General features: G+C 34.7%; 1 long non-coding RNA gene across 1 annotated transcript; it reads right to left on the bottom strand.

The window, feature by feature from the left end:
* Positions 1–318: 318 nt before the first annotated feature.
* LOC146886261 (uncharacterized) lies at positions 319–23,570 on the bottom strand. Its single transcript, XR_014995403.1, has 3 exons — positions 23,226–23,570; positions 5,139–5,208; positions 319–5,065 (listed from the first exon to the last, which is right to left on the bottom strand). It is a non-coding gene; the product is annotated as an uncharacterized LOC146886261 (long non-coding RNA).

The following is a 23,570-nucleotide window of genomic DNA, read 5'->3' as shown; positions in this document are numbered from 1 at the left end:
TTTGATACAATGATTGAAAGACAAGTATTCAAGATTAACAAAAACTTGAAGATAGACGTAAAAAAGCCTTTTATGTGTTAGTGCTTGCTCCAAGAAGGTAAACAAATTGAATCAATAGACTTGTATTGCAAGTGTTTGATCGTTTAGAAAAAATTGTTAGCTATAACGAAATTGCACACCTTCTGAAGAGACAGGAAGATATATATATATATATATATATATATATATATATATATATATATATATATATATATATATATATATATATATATATATATTGTGTATAAAGTTGTTGACTCACACATTTAATTAGATAAAAGTAATCCTCAATCAGTTGATGTCACTAACGAAATCAGCTGACTAAATGATAGCTAAATGAATATGTTGGTCATCAAACATACATACATGGTTGCCTAATATCATTTAACTTGTTGATCAACACTTCAACAAATTGAGACTAACATACTAGCCTGGACTAAGCTATTAGAACAGGGATAAATTCGAACAAAAATTCTTCTAACTTTCCCTTGGATTCATCAAATCTTCAATTCAAGGAACTTAATGTCAATAGATACGACACTTGTGAGGAGTCATCAACACCATAACTGGTGGGTTAGCCGAAGGTGATACCTCGACCTCGACAAGAAAAAAACTTGTACATGTTGCTCAAACTATTTGTGCGGTAACTAGTCCTGCAAGATGGGATATGCCTTTGATAACATTTATCGATGCAGATTTTAAGGCGATCGACCTCATGCAAAGTTGATATAGAAAACTTCTAAATTTTGAAAAGTCTTATTGATCAAGGTAGCTAAATGAACATCTTATACTATAAAACCTTCAAGAAGCTTAAAATTCTCGGCACTAAAATACATCAATATGATGATCAAATAGTTGGGTTTTCGACCGAGAGGGTAGATATGAAGTGATACGTTGATTTATATACAAACTTTGGCAAAAAGGAGCTCTCAGAAGCTGGACGATTAAAATTTGATACCTCATCAACAATGGACTCACCTCCTACAATGTTATTTTGGAAAGGTAATCCTTAACACAATTTGGGAGCGATGGTGTCAACTTTACACTAATTGATAAAATTTCCATCAGCTTCCGATGACATTATCACAATCCATGTTAACCAAAGCTTGACAAGGAATACTATGGAAATAGCTTGAAAATAGAATTGCTTAATCTAGATACAAATCATAGCTGATAAGGAAAGAAAGCACAATGACAATGATTGAGTCAGATTCTAAAATAGTAATGATATACATGTTGAGCCAGAAGAAGGGACTACACAATTGAGGCTTTAGGACGAAAAAAAATGTACAAGACTAGGCTTGTCACCCAGTAAAGAAGAGGCTGACATGATATAAAAAATATTAGTAAAAATGTTGACTTATTTACATGAACACTAGTTGATATGCCTGAAATCGACTGATGAGCCCTTATTTTGCTTTATTTTCTTACCTTTCTTGATAATGACCCATTTTTCATTTTAGAGATTATGGTGTTTATAGTGGTTAAGAAACCCAATGAAGATTCCCACTACACATTAAGATAACCAAGGTTATCTAGATGTGAAGGTTCACTTGAATGAGCTTTAGAAAGGAAAAGAGATTCAATTAAGGAAAATGAAGCATATAAGCAATTAAGTAACCAAAATGAAGCAAAGATGAAGTAAATATGGAAGACATGAAAAGGGAGGTTAAGCTCAAGGTATGGCACGCCACTAGGGAGCAAAAAGGCAACCATCGTAAGATGATTGAGTGATGCCACCACTTGAGTTGCTAACTCAAGCTAAGGCTAGTGAAGAACACACTCCAAGGAGAGCACCTCATAAGATATAATGTACAAAAGCCAACTTCGAGAAAGTCAACATAAAGAAATAGAAAATAACGTCAAAGAAGAAGGGTTAGATGCCTTCCTTCATGTCATGCCTCTAGTAACTCTTCTAGGAAGGTCTTCCATTGCTTCATGGTGAGTCATGGACTCATTGTAAGTATTGAAATGGTTGAAATGCTTGTTAATTGAATTTGCTAGTTAAAAAATAAGTTGACTTTTGAAGGCCTAAAATAGATTTTAACTAAATCCAATTAACCACGAAGTGTGGATGCAAACACTCTTTGACTAGATACTTTTAAACGATTAAAAATAGAGACAGTCGATTGATTTCATTAAATAGATACAATAATGTGTTAATCAATAGATTGAATCACAAAACAGTCAACAGAAAAACTGGAAAAACTGCAAAAATGCAAATTTATGATTTAAACCAAGAGCAACAAACAAGATCGAACTAGTGCAATAGATTATGCTAGAGCAAACAAAAATATCAAAAAGATGATTCAAACCAAAATTCTTCGAACTTTAAAGTGCAATACAAAGTGGGAAGGTTTAAAGACAAGCACAATGCACAAGATTTTTATACTGGTTCGCTCAAAGTTGAGCTACATCCAGTTAGTCAAGGTAACCCAAGCCTGACTTTGCACTATTTCAAAAGATTTACAAGGTTTACAAGACTACACTTTCAAAATGTGCAAAAACAGCACACAATGACTCTTGAATCACACAAGAATCAACACAGACACAACAAGACTACCCTTGCAGACCTAGAAAACCACCAAGCGCAACCTAAAAGCTTGAGAAAGACCAAACCTGAGTGGTAGCATAACATACCCTACCAAACCTCTTCCTCCAAGCTTCAAAAACCAAGCTAAAAGCTCCAAGAATGATCCAAGATCAATCTTCAACAGTTGTACATCTATATGATTGTAACACCCTAGGCAGATACTACTTGGTAAAGCAAAAATATAATTCAAAAAAATGCAACCATCTAATACCATTCCAAAACGCGGGAAAATTCAAACTTTAACGATACACTTAGAATAACAATCCTTAGTTCATAATTAAATTGTTAGAAATCCAAAATCCAAACCAACTTAAAGAAAAATACAAAATAGTCAAATCGTGTTTCTTTAATAAAATCCCAAGTTATCTTGGAAATCTGCATCTAAGTATCACCAGCATCACCCGAAATCTCATATGCTCTTGTGTGACAAGTCACACGATCATCATCAATCACAAACAAAAAGGATGACCTCAAACAAAATAAAACATGCATAAATAAATCAATACCTCAACCAAAATAAATAAATTCACTTGGCAAGACTCACACACTTAGAGACCTTATTACACAAGGTAAATATGCATCCATAGTCTCATAACCTATATGAGACCAGCACATCCAATCACATCGTGAATTTACTCGACCATGGCCTTAAGTGTAGGACTCGGGTGTTGACAAAAGAAGAAGATTGATTAAAAAGATTTTGATGATGATAAAGATATTGAAGAAAATACTTGAAGATATTGAAGACAACAAATTTTATATTTAAATTTCTTATTATAATAGGCTTAACTTTCTCTAGTTAGTTGTAAGATTGTTAGAACAACAACCAGCTAGCAAATCCTCTAAGAAAAACTAAATTTTTGCAAAAATCAGTGTGGTAATCGATTACCAACTTATTATAATCGATTACCAACTCAAAACTTTTATTTTTTGAAAATCCATTTAAGATAATTGATTACCACAAATGGTAATCGATTATCACTAGCAGTTATAACTTGGCTCTTCCAAAACGACTCCAACAAATCGATTACCATTTCTGGTAATCAATTACCACTAGAAGTTATAAAATTATTTGTTCAAAAATGTACATGAGATAATCGATTGCCATTTTGGGTAATTGATTACCACTACAAATCTTTGTTTTTGAAAAGCACTAGAATAATCGATTATCTTTGGAAGTTTCAGCTCAACTCTTCATTTCTAACTTAGCTTTCGAAAACCTCTTTAAATAGAACTCAGTTTCCAACTTCAAAAGTACCTTTTTTTAAGATTCAGAGTTCTTATGTTGTGACTGCAAAGTGGTGCTCTGTGAGATTCTTAAAAATAGCTTTGAAAAGCGTAGTGTGAGTGAGCGACAACTTTTTCTAAGTGAGTTGTTGCTAGGAAAGTTGGTCATCCTCTGTGTGACTCAGGGGGGAGTTTTTGTTCATTCTTGTGTGATTCAAGGAAGGTGTTTTCATCCCTTGTGGATTTCAAGGGAGATGTCTTCATCTCTTGTGTGATTCAAGAGAAGTGTTTTCTACTTCTTTACTATTTTATAATTTGTTTGTACTCTGATTATTATAGTGATTGAGTTAATCTCTTTATTTAAGAGATTAACAACTGGACGTAAGGTTCTTTTATCCAAACCAATATAAATATTAGTGTATATATCTTCTTCCCTAAACTCTTTATTAATCTACACTTGCAATTAAAGTAATTGTTACTTGAAGTTAATCAATAAAATTTTGAGAAACGTTTTTAATTCTGTTAAGTTTTATAAAAATCCAATTCACCCCCCTCTTGGTTTTTCACCTCTTGCAACATCATATGCTCCTGTGTAACGCATTACATGATCATCACCAAACACAAGCATATATGGTGAGCTAATAGATAAACATATATATATATATATATATATATATATATATATATATATATATATATATAATTAAAATATATGCACACACACATCAAAGGAACTCTATCTTTTGATTCCATACCACATGGCCACCACCATGTTATCCATGTTCTACGTCTTTAGATGAATACCTCAAGATCCCCTTTGCTGCCACACCTACAAGCCACAACTTATGGAACACGTGTGGGTAACCTGCTACGGACTACAATCCATAACACCAAGTGGAGTTTCTGATACGAAGCATAGTTCGTAATGTCCCAAGACTAACAAACTCGTCAACCAAGTCGAAGAGGGCAATGTTTCTAGACCTAGTCGTACGAACCACAACTCGCACACTCATATCGGCAACACTCGCCAATCCGAGCCCCAACTCAAGGAATGCTCAGGTTCATCCGCCATCTTAAGCCATAACTCAAGAGATGCCATTTCGAACCACAACTCGAGGAATGCCATAAACTAGCAGCGCATAGGAACCAAAACAACCATGCACCTCGCCAGCAAATCGCGAGCACCACCACGTCGAATGTTGTCATCTACAATAGGCCAACACACAAGTTAAGGAAGAAACTCACGCAGAAACCCTAACTTAGGGATAGAAGAAGCTACCACGTGTCAGTTTGCCATTGCACAGTCAATGGGTTAAATGGTCAAGGCAACAGTCAACTCTTGGCAAATCCTGGTCAAAGTTGGTCAAATAGTCAAACAAGAGGGGCAGAATTAGAAATTGCACAAAAATTAAGTTGCTAAGTAATTAAATATTTTTAATTAATTATCTTTATTATATCTCAAATTATCAATAGATAAAATCTTCCAAATATTTTAAAAATTGATAAAAATTGTTAATTATTTGAGAGATATTATATAAAAAGATAAAAGATTTTAGGAACAAAAGTATAAGATCCAAGTCCAAACAAGGCCTATATAGAGACCTAAGGGAGCGGAAAATGGACACTTAGTAACTCTCTAGTTTTGCTCACTACCATCTACCACATCTCTCATTTTTCCATCCTTTTATTTTTTTTCTTTCATTCATCATGATGTATTCCATCCAATCGATGGAGGGGTAAGCTCTTAAGGTTGGTTCCATTGTAATTTCATTATAGATTCTGAGGTTAAATTAAAATAATGTCTTTGTTCTTTTGATTATTTTTTATTTTAATTCATTTATGTCTTTTATCTCTAAATCACGTGAAAGGTAACGCTTTTACATCATAGCTAATTAGTGAGATGTTTTAGTCTACATGTATGTTAATCACATGAATTCAAGGGTTTTTAACTTTAATTGAGAATTTACTTTGATTAAATTTAGAAACTTTCATGTATTTAAGTAGTTTTTTGCTAATAATTGAGAATAATAATTGAGAATGTACTTTGATTAGAGGTAAAAACTTTAAATATAATTAATCAAGAATTTACTTTGGTTAATTAGCTTTTTGCTTGCTTTTAGAGGATAAAAGAATAGACATGATTAAGCATAGTAATATTTAATTGAGAATGTACTACGATTGAATCTATTATAATTAATCTACAAATTTCCTACTTGTGATTGAGAATTTACTTTGGTTAATAATCAGAATGACAACAAATTAATTAAGAATTTACTTTAATTAATTTGAAGTAAAAAAACAATAGTTAATTGAACAATAATTTGAAGATAACCGATGAAGAATCTATATTGAAAGCAGTGAATTTAACCTGTTTTATTATAATTGTTACTACAAGTCTTTTATTAATTTGCTATTTCATTCTTAAATTCTTCTCTAAATTTTTTCATATCATATCATCTCGAAATTAAAAATTAATTTTGTATTCATTGGGATACGACTCAGGGTTAGCTTAACCATATCTAGTAGGTTCACTACTAACTTGGCAATACTGAAGTTGCTAGACTTAAGTAGTGTTAATTTGATCACTTAACGATAGTGATATCAAATTTGGCGTCGCTGTCGGGGAGGTGCATGGTTGTTCTAGTTCATGCGTGCTGCGAGCAGATCTGCGATGGAGATGGTTGTCTCCAACAAATTCGTGGCTACTATTGCAAAACGGCTCGTATTTTCTCTACAGATGCATGGTGGAACGCCATTGACATTGTTGGTTCGCATGACTGGCACTACAACGATGGTGGTCCATCTCTGGCATGATGCTTCCATGGTTGCTGCTATTTTGACTCGTTCATTACACGTGGTGGCCGCATGAATCGGGTGTTGCAATAGTGGCTCTTGCATTGGCGTAAGGTGATGCACAAAGATCGAGGTTTGTGGTGGAAACGTTGCTCCGGTGACGTGAGCGTGGATGGTACAGTGGTTGGCTACGAGTTTGTGGTGGCTGCTAGTGAGGTGCAGGTGCGGCATCATGAAGAGATGGAGGCTAGTGTTTATGTTTTTAGGAGATGATGAGGTGGCAAGCTCTAATTGGCTGGTTAATGAGTGCTTGGATTTAGACACACGTCATGTTATGGTTGGCTAGTTTAATTAGTGGAGGATTGTCAAATGGCATGATCAGGTTGAGTTGGGTTCAAGTGGTAGAAGGGGTGCAACTCAATAGAAACTTGGGGTGCAAAACAAGTTTTTAAGTGGTCCACTTAAAGAAGGAGTGTGTAAAATAAAATTGGGAGTGCATTAAGCTCTTGAATTATTTCTTTCCAAAATTTACTGATTTTGTACTTATTTTGTAACTTTGAATATTTCAGATCCACACTTTTAATGACCGAATTAAACTTCGGCTGCATCAACGAACGTTAGAATATCCAATAATATTTTATGCAACTAAAATCAATTTTTACATCATTTTTAACTTACGAACTCAATAAATCCAATAATCACAAATCATGTTTAAATCAATCCTTAAGCACAAAAATTCTATTAAATCCCCAAATTAAAATATTAAACGAGGGTAAAAATTTGAACTCATCAACCCTCTATCCCAAGCCACAACTCAAGCAACACTCTAGCACGTTGATATTTAAGGTATCACCCAAAGCATACAAACATTATGCCCTAGCATTATCACTAGACACTGTTGTACAACTGCCAGGCGAAATCCAGTTCCTGACCTCCTAGAAAAACTCCTCTACCGCCAGGCGTTATGCGCCTCTAAAAGTCTCTGGTTTCTCACTCATTGCCAAGTGGAACCCACCTTGCCACCAGGCGCCCCACACTCTAATGACCTTCTATGATTGTCTCTATTGCATGGTGGGACCATGTTCATTGTTGGGTGCTAAGCGCTCCAGACCTTACTGATTTTTGTAGCTATCGCCTAACGGTTTGTCCTTACCTCCAAGCGCTACACCAGTACTAGGAGCTTACTAGTTTGGTCACGATGTAGCAGCTTGTGCTCTCACTCAAGCACCCAGTACATTTCCAGCGCACTCACAAGCTACCAATTTCATGCTCACTTATGTTTCTAGTCTCATAGTGCAGTATTCCTAGTTCTACTTATAAATTAGACATGAATACTCTAACTCTCCCAATCTAGATAGTTGCCCACACCTAACTTAACCCTAATCAAGACCCACCCAAGTTATCAATTGTATCCAAAATATATTTCCATGTAAACCTATGAATCTCTTTATCTTCACCTGGACTCCATTATGATTATAACCACTCCATAGAGGATCTATGAATCCTAAATTATTTATGCATCCACTTATGCTTAACCCATAGTTAACTAAACCTTGTTCGTCTAGTATCAATATCCCAAACCTCTCAAAAACTCAAATTATGTTAATCCCTTCTCATATCCAAAAGAACTGATAATTAATTCCACATAGTTAATTCTGCTAACATTTTTCCAACGTACTACCATTGAACCATAAATTCAAGCTTAATTATACTTATTAACATTGATATATTCCAAGGTTCCTACATCACCAAATCGTCAAAATCACTATGTGAATCATCACCTCAGGTATACATCCATTAACAAAATTCCAATAATCATTTTCGCTCCCATTAGAACCACCCAAAAATCCCAAAGTACACGAATTCAACCAATATTTGCTCGTGTCGCCTGGAGGGTGTTCACTACTGCCAGGCAGATCATTTATAAACTTGGAATACTGGATGGGATAGGTTATGTTGGCTAGCAACAGGAATTGGCTGCTTGGCGGTTCCTCGTAGGAACCCAGAAAACACACCGAAAAATATGAGTCGCTTGGCGGCTTTGAAGGTTTGCTAAGCAGGTTTTGGAAAATTTCCAGAAACCCAAAATTTCGAACTTATTCAGAGGAATTCATATATTATTATCTTATACACCATACAATATATCAACTACCATAAACAAATTCGGGTTCAGCTCCCTTAACCTGCAATTCTTTGCTACAAGTGCCTAAGTTGGAGTCCTTCTTGCACCACAATTGCTCTAACATTGATCTCCTCTCCAAATAAGCTCTAAATCTTCAATATTTTCTCTAACTAGTGTCTAGAATGCTATCTCAAAAACCCTCACAACTATGGTAGTCTCAAAACCTATTCTCCTCTCTCCTAAAGGCTCTTAACTACACCTTAATTACGTTTAATGGAAGTAAAACGAAAATGACATTAAAATTATGTTTAATTGTCATTCAATGGCTATTCGATGGTGATTTTCTAGTCCCCTTACTTGTCCATGCCAAAAATGATTTTAGTAGAAACAAAGCTTAATTCGTGTTTACCAAGGTTCAAACACACTACCAAATAGTTACAATTCAAATGCATGACAAATTCAACCAATCCATATTTCATGATAATTCATATAAATCTAGGATTATATTATCTTTCATCATGACCCATCCAATAACACACAATTGACATACATAGGACTCAAACCCAAGTTTTATCATAACAATCAAGTACTCTTAACAATTTGAGCTAGTACCATTCTACGTCATAAAAGTCAGAATTAAATGCCATAAAGACTCCCATTACCCGCATTTATTAATTAATTAATTATTTAATTAATTAAATTTCTCGGGTCTTACAGGTAGTAGTTGGGTGCAGTAATCACAACTAATAGCCATTAAACCATAATTTTTTTTAATTAATTTCGTTTTTGTTATTATTTTCTTTATTTTGTGCTAAATTTGTGAGAGAGAATAGAGTAAGTGAGGAAGCAGAGAGTCATAATAAATCATCAGAAAAGAGAGTGAGGGAGACTAAGAATGTAAGATCCGGGAAAAATTAGAATAAACATAGAAAAATTGATGGATTGTTTGAGATTATGGATTTATTTAAATTAAGTATTATATTTAATTTTGATATATGATGAAATAATTAATTGATTGATTTAAGTTAAGTGTTGTTTATTTATTTTAATTAGTTTATGGAAATATTAAATATGGAATATAAGTGTATATAAACAATTGGTACGCTATATATCATGAGAATGCGTTTACTTCAGTAGCTAGCGCTTTGAAAAATTTGTGTGCAAGTACAAGTGTTCGATCATGGTTAACTAATATGCGTTTATATTTAATTTGTGCACAATATATAATGAGAAAGTATCTCGTATAGTGGCAGATGCATATATGTAGTATGACACAGTGCGTGAGTTTGAGTCCTGGTTGCCGCATGCACTAGGCTATTAATGTTTATTTTTTCTCTCTTTCTTCCTTAATTATGTTGTGGGGCCCACGAATTTTCTATAGTTTTCTCCCTCCTCTTTTTAATCTTTGAGAAGCATGGTTTCTCTTTCTGTTTCCATTTTTCATGTTATTGTATGAACTTAAATGTTCTTTGCTTTCGCCAAACCACAAATTTTGGTTTGTTTTTATTTTATAGAATCTTAACTAAATTTTTAAAAAGAAAAAAAAAACCCAGAATAGGAGGGTAGTAGTGTTAGGTGAAGGCTAGGGTTTTTGATAAGAAAAACACTCTAGGTTATTTGGGGATGGAAGTAATGAGGGGAGATGAAGAGGAGAGAAATTGGGAGTAGGGTGTGGAGCCGAGAGAGAGCACAACTACAAGAGGTAGGGGAAGCCAACCTTGTCTTTTAAATTTTCATAGATGGCTTGTTTTTGTGCATGGAAACTTGATGGCTTTACCTTGTTTGGTTGTTGTTTTTCTTGTGAACCCATACATGGGGTAGTATGTTTTCTTCACTTTTATGTTATTTTCATATCATGAAAAGATGGGTTCTAGTATCGTGTTGGTTTCGTGATGGTAGTTGGGTTCCTTGAATCTTGTTTATGTATGCAAATAGGTTTGTTATATCTCTTGAATAGGGCCATTTTTCATTCACATTTTCTAGTGGTTGATGGGTGCAAGGTTTCTATATTTTCTTAGCCATGGGACTTTTGCTTAAGGTGTAGATTCTTCTTCATAGGTTTCAAAATTTGTTTAAAGTGCAGTACTTTTCTTCCTTTGTATGTTATTTTAAATTTAAATTCATGTTAGGGGTGGCTTGTTGAAGAACCCATACCATTTAGTTGATTCTTTAGCTCACGGTGCAGCATGCAAAAGCAACTTTAATTATTATGAGCATTTTTTCTTTAAAACTCTTATGGTGCAGACTTTAGGGAAAGGCATGATATCATATGGCAACTTTCTTCTTTTCTCATTTTACGTACATGGAGTCACAAACCTTTTGTTTCAAAAGCTTTTGGTTTTTTATAGATACACCATTTTTATGCACAAGGAACCGTGGAGGTCCATGTGTATGGTGCAGTGAAAGTTTTCGTTGATGAGCCATGTATTTTAATGTATCAAATGTAGAGAAAGTGATGGATATATGCTTACGCAGTAGCTGGTGCAGGTGGCTGGTTTTCGTGAGTTTTCATGCATGTGTGAGAGGTGTCACGCATTGGTTGGAGGATGGGTGTATGTTTTTTCTTTGTTTCCGTTAGCCACACACATAGTTCTCTTTCTTCTTTCTTCTCTTTTATTCACGCTGTAGAGAGTGAATGGGTTCATGGTTTTTGCTTTCTTTTTCTTACTTTTCAATTCTCTTTCACATAAATTGCATGGGTGTGGTCCACGTGCAAAGGTTTGTTTCCTCTTTAAATTATTGAATTGCATTGTGATTTATGAAGGTGCAACACTTAAGTTTTGGGTGTGAAAAACCAATTATAGTTTGATGGGATGTTTGTGGTCTTTCATTATTATATTATTGTTTCTTACCACATTGCTTTTCTGTTTCTTCTCTCTTTCTACTCTATTTCACGTGTTTGCATGGCCTAGTTTAGGGTAAGTTTGTTATAAATTGGAGGGTTATTGTATGGTGGGCCCAAGGTGGGAAAGTTCTCCCAAATTTTCACGTTGTCATAGCATGCATGTGCATTTTCTTTTCATTTCGTTCAAGTTGGTGGTGTTTCTTCATAATTTGTAAAATAGTGTTTTAAGAGGTTAAACTTTGTGAGTTATATAGTCATAGTTGCCAAATCAATGTTATATCTTTTGCTTGGATATATTTTAGTTGCATAGTTATGTAATTAAAATAGTGGCTTGGTACTTTAGTTGTTGTTTATATTGGTGTGGAAATTATTAATAGGGTTCATTGTATGAATATATTATTTGATAAGTTGATGGGTTTATGTTATGAAACTTTATTTCCCATGCATGATGTGGTGGTGAGTACTTTGTTGGCAATATGAAATTTTCATGTGTTGAATGTTGGGAGTGTTTTGCCTTGCTTGAAAGCTCTTGATGGAATTAAGTGTTGTGTGAGGTTTTCCGTACCTAGGAACCCAATGAAGACTCTTTCGCCTGTGTGAAACAGTGGAAAAGGGTCCTCTTCTGATGAAGGATTGACCCCAACCAAGGATGAAGGCACATGCTTAAGAAGACTAAGCATGTTTAGAAAGGAAGTTCACTAATCCTTCATCCCTTTCATTTGTGTTTGTTATTTTTGATTCCCTAAGTTGACTTAGTTGAATCAACTTTAGTTGACTTGTTGACCTTTGACTAGGTTTGACTTGTTGACTATAGTTGACTTGACTTAAGCCAACATGCTAATCTATGTTTATTTGCTTTGTAGGTTAATTAGGAGTAAGAAAACAATGCTAGGTGGCGCATGGTGATTGGGGAGCATAAATGATGTGGATGAGAGAGTAAAGCAAAGGCATAAAGCATAAAGTAAAAGGCATAAAACAAGTGTACCTATGTACCTTTGGTCTCCTTTGTTTTTAGCACACTTTGGCCACTTTTTGGAGACATATGAGACACATTCTTTGTCTCCTTTTATGCTAGAACGAAATTAGCCTTGCACACACCATAGTTAGCTCTTTTGTCTCTCATTTTTGTAACCTTATTTGACCTAGTTTCTAGAAGCTAAGATTAGGTTTTTGTAGAGACATCCTTAGGTATCTTTTATTTGCTTAGAGGCCCCTAAACTCTTCTATATAAGGGGTGCTCCTAGACATGTAAAAGGGTTGAACATTTTGAAGTAAAAACACTCTTGTGTCTCAACCATTTGTGAGAATTTCCTCCCTTGGGAGTGAATACTTTTAAGCCTTATCTTGCATAGCAAGTGGCGGCACACATCCACTCATCTTCAAGGTTGCCATGGCTTATAGCCTAGCCTTGTAGTGGCGTGCTTCTCACATTTTTACCATTTCTTTGCTTTCCATTTTATGTTTTCTTCTTCCTTTAATTGTTCTTTGTTTTCTATGGTTTATTTGCTTTCCATTTCCTTTTTGTTTTGAATCAATCCATCATATTCTTCTCTTGAGCTTTGTGAAAGGAACCTTCACATCTAGATAGCTTGCTATCTTAATGTCCAGTGGGGATTTCACTTAGCTTTCTTAATCAACTCACACCATATTCAATATTCTTAAAAAGGAACAAGATAATCCTTCATCATCTTCACCTGTGTGAAGCAGTGGTAGAGGATTGGTTCGAGTGTTGTACCCTCTCGCCTGTGTGAAGCAGTGAGGAGGGGAAATATGTTTCACCTTATTTCGGCTCGTTGTGAGAATAGTGCCCGATGTGTGATGCATCGACGTTTTTACTCATAATTCCTTGAGGAATAAGGGAGACAATCTGGCTGCGATTGTGGAACATATTGAACAATCTGTTCTAGGAAACTAGATGTTGTTATGGGTGATAGGCCGCGGAAAACCAAAGTTTGATTATGATCACCATGTGTGAAGATTTTAAATGAATGTGATGTTATGTTTGGTTTGGTATGATTGTTTGGATGTTGGGGGTTGTGTGTTTCAAACCAAAGATTGATTATGATCATAATGCTAAAGTGTTATTTGAATGAGATGTTAAGTATTGTTTGTCATGTTTTATTTACGAAATTCTTTTATATATCATTATTTATGGTTAGCTTACCCCTATTTGTTTGTTTGTGTGTTTGTTGTATGTGCGATGATCGTATAACGTGTGTGTTATACGGGAGCAGATGATATTGTAGATAATCTTGGCATAAAGTAGATTGATGAGAGACTAGGGTGGACTCAGGAGTTTTTATAATATATTTAGTTGTGTTTTAAATCAGATACTAGAAATTATATAATTTTTTTTTGGTCGCAAATGTTATTCGAAGTTTATGACAAGGTAATGGTGTGAACTGTGTAATTTAAATTAAATAAAAAGTTTTTATTAGTAAATTTTCAATGTTAATTCTTTTTTCGCTAAACGCAAAAATATTCTAACGTTCCATGACATCCCAAAAATTGGGGTGTTACAAAGAAACTGAGTTGGGAGAATCATTGAGTGTTGGAAGGAAGTGGAGTGGATTCAAGGGTTGAAGCATTGGAGACAAGAAAGAATCATTAGGATTGTACTCAGAGCAAGGAAACTTGGTAAGGGGAGTTGTCCTTGTTTATTTTATTTTCACTTAATTTGGTATTGGATGATACTTGGTCTAAATGTTTGAATCCTCTTTCAATTTCCACTAATTTTCGTAAATTCTGGGTTTCTGCCCAGAACCCGCCTGGCGGCTATGAAGGCCTGCCAGGTAACGCAACCATTGTTCATAATTTTTTTGGGTTCAGTGATGAACCGCCTGGAATCACGTGCTCTTTGTAAGTGTTCGGTGTTTTCAGGATGGGTTAGGTGTTCTGCAATTTAGAGGACCTTACTGATATTTTTCTTGCCATAATCGATCGATAATAATTGCCTTTTTCTCTAATTTTATGATTTGGGGGTTTGATGAACATAAGGGTTATTAAGGGTTTGTGAAATGGATACGAGATGGTAATATGTTACTGTCAAATTTGATTATGATTACATTATATGCATTAATAGAATATAAGTGTCTAGTGAATATGTAATTGGATGCAATCCACTAGCATTAGGAGGTCAAATCGCAATTTTGGGGGATTTTGGGTTTTCTACAAGTGCAAGGAAATCTAGAAATTTCATAATCCTGATGCACTGCCTGGCAGTATCAGCGTACCGTTAGGCGATGAATGGTGGCCAACGACTGGTTTGGCTTTCTAAGTGGAAAAACTGAAAGTGGAGTCCTTGGGGATGATTTAGTACTAAAATTGGTATGTTTGTATGATGACTAAGGGTTTAATTGGTGTGAGTTGATGCATGAGTTTAAGTATTGAATTTACATGAGATTGTAATGGCTCAAGTTGTGGAAATGAAGGAAGGCATAAGTATTGTTGGTGATAGTAGATTGATTGCATGTGTAAAATTTTAGGAGTAAGTTGTTTGGGAGCATTCCACTTATTTATATATATATGATCTACTAAATGAATCAATTAACTTTTAAGGCATCCAGGAGTTTATTGTCATAGGGCTACATGAATCTTGAAATGAGGTGTGGTGCATTTGGATGCAAAAGTAGTATTAGTGTAGTGATGTTGGTGAGATTGTATGCTTGATTGTACTGCTCGACCTAAGATCACATGCTTTATATGTATGCATGACTACTTTCAAGTGATGCCAAATCCTTCACGTATAAATGCATGAATGCTTACTTTGATTGATGTTTAGAAACTATGATGATGTATATTATGGTATGTATTGATGTGATAAAGTATAAGTGGCATTCCTGATGTGTAGATATGATGCTTGATGTGTTAGAATCCCTTACGCAGTGCCTATACTAGTAAAAATCCGCTTTACTGGTGTGGCGGCTGGCGCCGAGTATGTTTCCGTCAGGCAATAAGCCACAAACAGAAGGGTCTTTAGGCGTGTGGCGCCTAGCGGTAGGGGAACAACGCCAAGCAGTCTGGAGCACAATTTCACCTGGTGGCGCTTAGGCAACGTCAGGTGATAGTGCAAGGGTAGGGGTCTGTTGCAAATGGTTTTGCATGGATGGGTTTGATGTGTTAGTTAGGGATATGATAGACTAGTTACGAGCGGGGAGGTTCGTAATGGAGATTAGAAATGCGTGATTGATGCGGACGAGGAGGTCCGTATTTGATTATACTCTTGTGTGGGGATATGAGTGAGAGATTCGTATGTTCCGTGCTCACACTTAAGGCTGCTATGAGCAGGGGGTTCATAGTAGGTATTCACGCATGTTAGACTACAAGCGAGCATGTTCGTAGAGTTGGACTACGGGCGGGGAGGTCTGTAGAGTTGGACCATGAGCGGATAGGTTTGTAGAAGCATGATAATCCCTAAGGACCAAATTTGTGAATGGATCTTTCTCATATAGATATGAGATTGGGGTGGAACGTTACAAAAGAGTCGATGAACTAAGAATTTCATAAAAAATATTTGATAGGGATTAACTTTCATTACTTAATAATTATGTCATTTTTCTTTCTCAGCTTACCTTTCTGTTTTTGATTGGCGATGATCATGTGAGTTATCATGCGAGAGCAAATATGAATACAGGTGAGGACATTTAATACACGACGAGACAAACTTTGGGGAATTTACTTTAAGTTTTATTTACAAACATTTTTAATAAGTTTTTATGATGTTTTCCTCTATTCTGGACTCGTAATAAGAATGATTTAGTGTATTTGAACTGCAGCGGTATAAGTTTTAAATTTTTCCCGCGTTTGGGAACTTTCTATAGATTATTTTAATTCCATAATTTATATTTAATTGATTTATCAAGTAATATCCGCCTAGGGTGTTACATTAAGGATATCATACGCTTCTACGAACCTACCTGCTCGTAGTCCAACCTCTATGAAACTCTCTGCTCATAGTCCAACCTCTATAAACCTCCCTCATCGTAGCCTAACACGCGTTAACACATCCAATTACAAACCTCTTCACTCGTAAAACACTCAAGTGTGAGCAAAGAACATACAAACCTCCCTACTCGTATTCACACAAGAGTACCACCAATACGAAACTCTATGTTCGTATTAATAACGCGTTCAAACTCAATTACGAACCTCCGTACTCGTAATACTGTTGCAATTGAAATCGCAACGGGACGGCGAAAACAATTTAAAAAAAAATAAAGGAGTTGGCACCATAGTTTATTAGGGAAAACTATAGAAAAACCTTAGAAATAAAATAGTCTTTGAAACAATATTTGGGTTCGGGAGTTGGTTACGTGTGGGGAAGGTATCAGCACCCCTGTTACACGCCCTATGTTTCTGTCCGATCAATTTCTCAAACAGAGTAAGTTGATTTTCTGGTCTTTTCTTTGGTTTTGTCTAAATCTACTCGCATGCGGATCATTATAGACCGCATGTGTATTTTGAGTTCTCCTTATGTTTGTTCAATGATCAGTGGTTCTATTGATGCACTTTTATCATGTTATTGTTGTTCTCAGGGAGAGTTGGGGACTTTGTTGGGTTGTGAGGTGTATTGGAACTCTTTGTGAACTGTTTGTATAGTATCTCACGTAAGGGAAGCTAATATCTATCATGTGTCACAAACCTGTTAGGAATGTTATTATATGATTATTCTGTAATTGACTAATGTGTTTGATATGTGAACTGGGTTGTGATGTTTAAAAACAATAAATACTTAGGTTTTATCTGTTGTTTGAGAATAATTGTATGTTATGGGTGCAATTGGTGTGAATATTTTGATAGAATTAATGTTTGATACTCAAATGGTTTCTGTAAAGGTTTTGGAGTTGTATGGATTGGTTGAATAGGTATAATTTTTGCTTAAATCAATTTCTGCAAAATTTTGCAGATTTGCTCAATCGTTGTGCGAGCCTACTCGCTAGGCGAATGAGTTGATCTGCAGAATTATGCAAAACACTGATTTGCAGAATTATGCAGATTCACAAACTCGCTAGGCGAATTTCCAAGTCAAGAACTTCCAGACTTGGGCGAGTACTACTCATTGGGCGAGCATGGATCAGTGGTTGGGCAAGTGCAACTCGCTGGGCGAATTTCCAAATTAGGAACTTCGAGACTTAAGTCAGTGGTTGGGTGAGTGCTACTAGCTGGACGAGAATGGGTCAATGGTTGGGCGAGTGCTACTCGCTGGGCGAGTAAGTACGTACCTAAAACTTGCATTCTTAAGTGATTTGAATGGTATTTTGTGGTTATACAAATTAATTTGGATAATGATTGATAACTCAATATATCTATGCTAGTACTAATTCAAGGAGAATTAGCTATGTACTATAGTAATGTATGCATTGAAGTAGAGATTGTCTTGACAGTTATCTTGACGCCTTAATAACCATTCAAGTTATCAAATAGGAAAGAAATGGGGTATGTTGTGAAAGGAGCAGGAGGTCCTAACCTAGGGGTTTTTCCTTGACCATAGGTGTTAACAGACTAACCTTGTATGTGGTAGAGTTTTACTCTGTATCTGTCGCTCTGTAGAGCATGAGATGCCACTACAAGAATTGAATTATGTTTTCTCTTTAAATCATTAACTTACCCTTCTTTTGTCTCATTTGTTTTTTATGTCTGTTATTTCTTGCCATGATCACCTGATTGGTTTGAGGAGTTGTAGATCTTGTAGCTAGCCCCATGCAAGAAAGAGGAGGAAATGCTGCACAATAGAGTTTCTATGGAAATTCTAGTGTTTTTGGTTTAGAATTGTGTCTTCTCTTTTCAAAACTCTAAAGCAATTTGTGTATAATAATTGTAAAGCAGTTTATCTAGTTTCTGTGAGATAATTGTAACATATTGTTTATATTTTAGATTCTATGCTTTGAACTATCCGATATGCAATGTTTTGTTTGATGGTTTAGACTATTAAATGGGATGTTACAATTCCCTTTAACTTAGTATGCAAAATAAAATAAAGTTTTAATATATTTGTTGTTCCCAAAAAATATCAAATAAAATGCATATACAAAATAAAAAAGATCAAAACAATTTTTTTTTTATTTTTGTTGGTCGGACAAGAATTGACATTGCTCCTAAGTATTCTCATTCAAAATGAGAAATCAAGGTTACGTAGTTCTGTGTAAAAATATTTGTTGTTTGATATTTTTTTTTTTAATTTTAGATTTTAATATTTTTATTATCAAGAGAATATGAGATTCAACATGATTAAATTATCAAGCAAATCCAAGACTTGACATGATATCCAAAAATGATAAAAAAAGAAGTATAATTTATAATTTATAATTTTTTTATTTTAGATTTTAATATTTTTTATTATCAAGAGAATTCGAGATTCAACATGATAAGAGACTTAGTTATCAAGCAAATCCGAGACTTGACATAATATTCAATAATTATAAAAGAAATAATTTATAATTTATATGTTTTATTTTTTATTTTTTATTTTTTAAAAATAAGAGAATTAAAACCTTACGAAGGAGTATTTTAATTATCAAGCAAATTCAAGACTTAACATGATATTCAGTAAAGAAATGTAATTTATAACTTTTATTTCTTAAAATAAGAGAATTAAAAGCCTACAAAGGAGTGTTTTAGTTACCAAGCAAATCCAAGACTTGACATGATATTCAATAATTATATATAAGAAATAAGAATTAAAAGCCTATGAAATATGGTTCTAATTACCAAGATAAAAGTAATGGCATCCTAAAGAGAACAAAAGAGAAAGGTCGTGCATATAAATTAAGTTTGACGTGGATTTATCACTCAAATAGAGACATTCATTCACAATCAGAGTAGTTGCCACAATCAAACATTAAACTTCAATCGACACATATCAATCATGAATCCAAACCCAAAGTCATCTAACATCCAAACCACAAACGCTTTTAGCCATATAACAGGTCAATCAATCATACATACACTTTATATTATAAAAGAATAATAGAGTCAAGATTCACATCCCATTAATTTTATTATTCTCACCAATACATGAATAACATTAGGAGCAAAAAATTACGTACCTTTCAAGGCAACGAATAGACATGTCAAAGTGAACCAACCTGACTCACACGGGTTAACTCACCACGAGTCAGGTTAAAAATGAGTGAGCCAGAAATTTCGCAACTCGGCTCAACCCACCACGAGTTGGTAGGTTAAGTGGGTTGGTTCACCAACCCACATAAAAAACATGAAAAAAAAATGCTTGAATGGTACGATCCCGCCGTCACCCCAGAATGAAAGGGGCAATCTCGTAGTTCTTGGTATGTGAAGATACATTGTTAGGCGCTTCGTTTTTTTCCATTAAGGCCAAACCTTTTTTTTATTTTTAAGTATTCAAATATTTAAATAATTTTTTAAGCAACCCATAAGATGACAATCACAGTAAAATCAAGAACCAATGTCTTCATCATGCTCACCACCATTATGATGAATTGTTTCCAAGAAAGTGTTCATATAGTCCAAGAAAACATGACTAATATTACACATTTTTTATCATGCTATTCAACAAAGCATAAATGAAAAAACAAACTACACATTTTTGTCATGCTAATTTAGAAAAATTTGCTTATTAGACGGTTCCTTGAGTAATTTACTATAAATATTGTAGTTAAAGATTAAATTATCAACGTATATTACTTGAAAATCAAATTAGTTAAACATTCAAACTATTCAAATATTATTGAACAACATTCTAGCATTTAAAAATATGAAATTGTGAACCTATATAACTAGGAGTTGTCACTAATTATAAAAAAATTTAAAAAAATGTACAAAAATGTTGGTTCATGAAGATCCTGATGCAACATATTACGTAAATCAAATCATAACATAATATTCATATAATTGATTCTAATTATTACCCAGAATATTTGCTTCTAATTATTAAAATTGTACCTTTCTTTGAAAAACATTAATACCGGGAATATTTGCTTCTAATTATTAAAATCTTACCCTTCTTTAAAAAAACATATATTTTAAAATATCCTGTTTTAACATGTCATGTGGGGAGAGTAAATAACAAATAGTGGTGGGTGAAGATATGCATAAAACATTTGGGCTCAAGTAAAGGGTGTGATAATTAAACTAAATTGGACTCTTCCTTCTTTTTTTCTTTTAATGCTAGAAAGTCTAAAGAAAAATTATTACACTTTATTTTCCTTTCTTTTTGTTTTTTCTATCATTAATTAAAAATATATTTTTTAATTTTTTGAGGACAAACTTATTTGTTGAGACAAAATTGGGTATTGACAAATACAATCAAGCCTATCTTAGACCCAAGGCCATCACATATATGCGTGAAAGCACACCAAATACGCAAATTGCCACTAGACCATCACCTAACAAAGCCTAAGCGTCGACAGGCGATTTTGTGTTGTAGACCGCCTGGCAGTTCAGGAGCATCGCCTAGCGCTACACCTTCCAAGGCCTCCTTATTCTCAATTATCGCGTGGTAATCCAATCAGCACCGCTAGGTGCTACACTAGTAGTGCGAAACTACTTGTTTTTGCACCCCTAACACAGGTTTTAACACACCAATCATCCCAAGCACACATCTAGAATACCAAATGCATGTTCATATACTTTAGCATACCTCAAATTGTATCATCACAGCTCATATGCATCAATCATGTATATGTACACATGCATTCACAAATTGAAACCATGTCAACACTTGAATTTAACCAAGAATAAACCCTGCTCATAGGAGTTATAAAATAGCAACCAAAAATGCATATATTCATACAAGGTCTAAGACCTATCTCAAACAGTACCTACAAAAGTCCCTTCTAACCAATCCTTCATATCAACCCAAGTTTAACATCAACACATAATCATATATATTCACACATTAGTCCCACAATAGTTTCCTTAGGTCCATTTTTATATCAATATTTTATGCGTTCCAAAAGATGAACTCCAAACTAGAAACCATATTCTGCATCCAACTCAGGCAAAGTCATAATTTACCTATATCGCATCTACACTAGTTCCTTTATTTAATACCTCAAACAATTCAAGTTTAGCATCATCACACGATCATATTTCATGCATTAGACCCTAACAATAACAATTTGTCCATTTTATATCCATACCATATGCCTAACAGAAACTCAACTGCAACCATTACCACCGAAATGCAACATGTTGGTGTACACAGGTTGTCGCTTGGTGTTACATACTTGTCGTCAGGCGGTCAATTGGAGTTCTTAGTTAGAAACCAAATTTTTGTATCAGCGAGAAACCCCAAGACCCCCAAAAGACTCGATCCAATCATCCAATTGCACAAAAAACACATTAAATCATGTTTCCAGCATTCATACATATTCAATTAACTCCTAGCTTTCCTCTTTGCCCAGAAATCAATCCACCCTTTTCTTCTCCCACATAGCACTCTTTCTAGCCTTCTAACTCTCTCTTAGGCTTAGTTTCAGTGCTCTCACAAACTCCTCTCAGCTGCTACACGAACCTCACTCTTTCTCCTTCTATAATTCACTCTCTCCCTTCATTTTCCAGCCCAAAAAAGTAATTAAATAAAATAAAACGAAAATTAAAAGGTTAATGGCCATCAAGTGCCATTACTTAGAGTTCCAACACCATAATTGCCATTCCTTTACCCTTCTAGCTAGGGGTGTCAAAATGGGTCAGCCCGGCCCATATTAACCCGACCCGATTCTGGCCCATCTAAAATGGATCGGGACGGGCTGACCCACTAACTGAAAATGGGTTGGACTATTCAACCCGGCCCATGAGTTGGTGGGTTGGCGAGCGATGCTAGCAGGCTGACCCACCAGCTTTGACTTTTTTTTTCAAATTTTTGACTAAGGCCCAAATTTTCAGATTTTGTACTGAAGGCCCATATATTTGTCAGAAAAGAAACACATGGATTTAAGAATACTATTTTGTTGGAAGATGGGAAGAGTGAAAGAGTAATTAGGCTTTTAGATTTACTTTGAAAGTATTTCAAAAAGGGCAAAAATTTAAATGCAAAATAATAGAGTCTAATAAAACTATGCAGACTAAATTTTTAGATTCACATTTCATTAAATTTACGTTATAATAAAACTGCAGACTAAATTTATTAAAAATTATGCATTGAAAGAACAACTACTGGACTCTTTTATTGCTGAAGAAAATTATAAACTTTGAGATCACATTATTGATTAGTAGAATTCAAAATACTAAGTACGAAACAATGAGCAACTTTCGCAACCATAAACGATTAATGAACATATGTATCGTTTTAATTCTTAGACTAATACAATACTTTTGAAATCTGATTCCAAATTCGTTTATCAAGTATATTAACAAAGACAGGCAACAATTACAACACAATTATAGCAGTAGCAAACTTAAGGCAAAAATATTCAAATACCCAAATGTGCAGCAAAATATCCAAATGATCCAATTACAGTCTATCAAATATCTAAAACACAGTCCTTTAAATGGCCTTACTTAAAGCAATGAATCACACAACAACACCTTCAACTTCAATCGAGAGAAATCAAAATTAAGGTTAGGGAATTTGCGAATTAAGGTTACAAATCGAAAATTAGGGTTCAAAATTTTGAATAGGAACGAACCTGCATCATGGTGGTAACCCTTCGTCGGAATCGTAGTTGTCTATCACGGTGTGGTGGCTCTGCGTTGTCCTCATCATGTCATGGTTCTCCGTCAAAGTGGCGCTCGGTGGTTGGGTTGCCTTTGACGCCATTGAGGTCTCACGGTGGACGGAGGAGAAACACAGAGGAGAAAATAAACTCTACGAGAGTAATGGAGTTTTGTGATGGACTTTCATAGAGGGTTTTGGTGAATGCTGCAGAAAGAAGAGTGTTTTGCAAAGGGTTTTGGCGACAATGTTTTCTTTTTGAGTTTGTTTCTAATGCCTGAACGTTTTTCTTCAAGGGAAATACACAACACTCATAACA

Source organism: Vigna unguiculata, chromosome 5 (assembly GCF_037176805.1).
Source record: "Vigna unguiculata cultivar grain cowpea cultivar isolate G323 ecotype 2 chromosome 5, ASM3717680v1, whole genome shotgun sequence".
NCBI lineage: Eukaryota > Viridiplantae > Streptophyta > Magnoliopsida > Fabales > Fabaceae > Vigna > Vigna unguiculata.
Note: the sequence above shows the minus strand (reverse complement) of the source record. Positions and strands in the feature narration are given on the sequence as shown.